The sequence below is a fragment of the Tiliqua scincoides genome, chromosome 6 (assembly GCF_035046505.1).
Source record: "Tiliqua scincoides isolate rTilSci1 chromosome 6, rTilSci1.hap2, whole genome shotgun sequence".
Taxonomy (NCBI): domain Eukaryota; kingdom Metazoa; phylum Chordata; class Lepidosauria; order Squamata; family Scincidae; genus Tiliqua; species Tiliqua scincoides.
Window position 1 is genome coordinate 74,074,754 of NC_089826.1, and position 3,647 is coordinate 74,078,400.

A 3,647-nucleotide genomic window follows, 5' to 3' on the forward strand; every position below is an offset into this window, starting at 1 on the left:
CATATGGGTTGTGTCAGGCCTGCAACCCACTCAGTTGGCCTCTGTGGGACTCAGGATGCACTGCGGAAGTCATGGACATGATTTCTGGTTTGCGCTTTCAAATTTCAATTTGCTACCACAACTTCCAGTTTACTTCTGCAAGGCATTCTGGGACCTGCGGAGGCCAATGGAGTGGGTCGGGGACTTGGTGCAATCCAGAAGTGACCTCTGGAGGCTCCTAGTAATGTTTTGTGATGTGACAGAGGGCATCATGTTGTGACCCACTGCGGAGGATTAGGTGGGTCATGGTGCTAAAATGTTTGGGAACCGCTAATCCAGTTTATTCTCTTCAAAGATAGAAAGAAAACTTGTGAGTGATTGGGTGGAATGCTGGATATTCACTTGCTTATTGTTTCAGAACTTTTTTTAAAAAAAGAAGACTCACCATTCTTTGAAAGGTTTATATATATTTCAGATAATCCTGAGATGAATCATGAAAAAGTTATCTTTCAATAAGGTACCAACAGCACCATGAAATATTCACAAGACATCTTTATTGCATAGGCACCTGACATTGCAAGGGATATAATCTGCGTTAAACAACATAAAAGTGCCTTAAAGAAAGACAGAATGGGATCCCGAGACTGAAATCCAAAACAGAAAAATAGGAAGAGATTTGTAAACCAAGAATATGAGAGAGAGAGAGAGAGAGAGAGAGAGAGAGAGAGAGAGAGAGATGACATTAAGAGTCTGAATGATGAAAATCTAAGTGGTATTGTAAGTAAATAAACAAAAATCACCATAAAGGTATACAGAGAGAGTTTCTCTTTTCCTCACTATGCATTCTGCAGAAGTCCTCTTCTGATTCAATACCTGGTTCTATGGGTGGAATGGCTCCCCCACAATAACAATAGACACAAGAGCTATCTCATGCCTCACTTCAGGATATGTTCCTCAAACTACTGTACATCACTCTCCTTTGACCACCCAAGAGATGAGATAGGGCATGAAGCAAACGAGCTGAAAGTTAAGGCTCCAAAACGTATGTACCTGAGAATAAACCCCGTTGAGCACAATGGGACTTACTGTTGAATAGACTGCATAGGATTGCTCAGTAATGGCCCAATTCTATTGAATGTTCCAGTGCTGGTGCAGCTGTGCCAATGGGGTATGCACTGCATCTTGTGGTGGAGCAGCAGTCACAGAGACCTCCTTAAGGTATGGGAACATTTGTTCCCTTACCTGGGGGCTGCACTGTGGCTGCACTGGCACTGGAACATTCAATAGGATTGGGTCCTAAGAGAGACTGGACACTGAAAGGGTAGATTCAACACTGTGTATATTTGAAGCGCTATATTTCTGAGGGCCCAATCCTATCCAGCTTTCCAGTATTGATGCTGCCATGCCAATGGGGAATGCACTAAGAACATAAGAACATAAGAACAGCCCCACTGGATCAGGCCATAGGCCCATCTAGTCCAGCTTCCTGTATCTCACAGCGGCCCACCAAATGCCCCAGGGAGCACACCAAATAACAAGAGACCTCATCCTGGTGCTCTCCCCTACATCTGGCATTCTGACTTAACCCATTCCTAAAATCAGGAGGTTGCGCATACACATCATGGCTTGTACCCCATAATGGATTTTTCCTCCAGAAACTTGTCCAATCCCCTTTTAAAGGCGTCTAGGCTAGACGCCAGCACCACATCCTGTGGCAAGGAGTTCCACAGACCGACCACACGCTGAGTAAAGAAATATTTTCTTTTGTCTGTCCTAACTCGCCCAACACTCAATTTTAGTGGATGTCCCCTGGTTCTGGTATTATGTGAGAGTGTAAAGAGCATCTCCCTATCCACTCTGTCCATCCCCTGCATAATTTTGTATGTCTCAATCATGTCCCCCCTCAAGCGTCTCTTTTCTAGGCTGAAGAGGCCCAAACGCCGTAGCCTTTCCTCATAAGGAAGGTGCCCCAGCCCCGTAATCATCTTAGTCGCTCTCTTTTGCACCTTTTCCATTTCCACTATGTCTTTTTTGAGATGCGGCGACCAGAACTGGACACAATACTCCAGGTGTGGCCTTACCTGCATCATATAGTGGGGTGGGGCAGTCACGGAGGGCTCCCCATAATAAGGGAATGTATGTTCCCTTACCTCAGGGCTGCATTTAGGTGGCATCAGCACTGGAAAGCTGGATGGGTTTGGACCATCAGTCTTTTTATGGCTAAAATGATTTATTCCAATAGCGTACAAGAAATAAGATATGTTTCTATGATTGCATCTAGTTGGGGATGTTTAGGATTTGAGCATTTTATGATGGTCATATTATTATATTGGATTGCATGTCATTCCTTGAGGATTTTCATACTTTTAATACGTGTTCGAATTAATGTGCTGTAAGCCATCTTGAGGGTTCTACTGGGGCCAGAAGTTATACATCGGAGAAAGTGAAAGTATTCCTTGAATTGAGAAAGCTGCAGAATACAATTTACTTACAGCCTGGTCCTATCCATTTCCCCATCACGGATGCGGCAGCGCTCAAACTGCAACAGTTGCATGGTCTGGTGGGGGGGGGGTCTCCTTTTTACACAGAGGTAAGCTTCCATCACATAGGAGGGTCTACTCATACCTGTGCTAGCAAAATAGCCACACAGGTGCAGCCAGTTCCACCAGTTGTGGACCTGGCCCCTGTACCAACCCGGGGCACAGAACCGCAACATGTCACCCACAGTGGTGGACCCCCCCAGCCCTGTGCCTGGGGCAAAGGTCCACAATGGCACCCCCCGCAGCTGTCCCCACATCCCACACAAAAATCCACCCCCCTACTCACCTGAAGCTCATAGAGCCTCTCACGATCTGAACCCATGTCAGGGAAGCCTCTCTGAGGTTCCCTGATTATAAACTGTGCTTCCAGGAAACCGGAAGTTCAGTTTCCAACTCCGTCGGGAGCCTCAGAGAGGCTTCCACAGGGTCCTAGAGGCCCGCGCCTGGGGCATTTGCCCCATCGGACCTAATGGTAGGTCTACAACTGGCCAGCTCCTCACAACACACCACTCCCTGGGATACTTATCTTCACTACACAGCCTTGTGCAACATTGCTCAGCACTTGGAAATGTTTCTGACGTCAATGAAAACCAGAAATGCTGTTGAAAGTACTTCAGAGCCTTCAGAAGACTTTCATAGTACCCACAACTGCAGCATGGGACTTTGCCTACCCCCACATCAACTCTGGAGGGCTGGCAGAGGCAGCAGCGGTGGTGCAGTGGGCAGAGGCAGCGCCGTGGTGAATGTGGTAGTGCCATCCCCCCAATGGAGCCAACAAGCGCAAAGCCTGGAGCTTTTGCCCCCCTGCCCCCCCCCCAGGACTGTCACTGAATTCCACCCCCTTCTGGGCCAAATCCGCCCATCCCCCCCTCTTTGCCCTGTTTTACCCCTCCCCATTTTGCCCTCCTTCCACCCCTCCCACTGGCTTACCTGCTTCAATGAACAGCAGGAGAAGCACTGGAGTGGGAAGGAAGGTGCAGTTTTTCCCACTACCGCTGCTGGCAGCACACCAAGTGGCAAGCTGTTTTAGCATACTTTGTGACCGGCGCTGACTATTTACGGAACTCAGTACCAACAGAGGGACATGCTGCCAGCTGGTGGTGCGCATAGGATTGGAGCCTAAAAGCC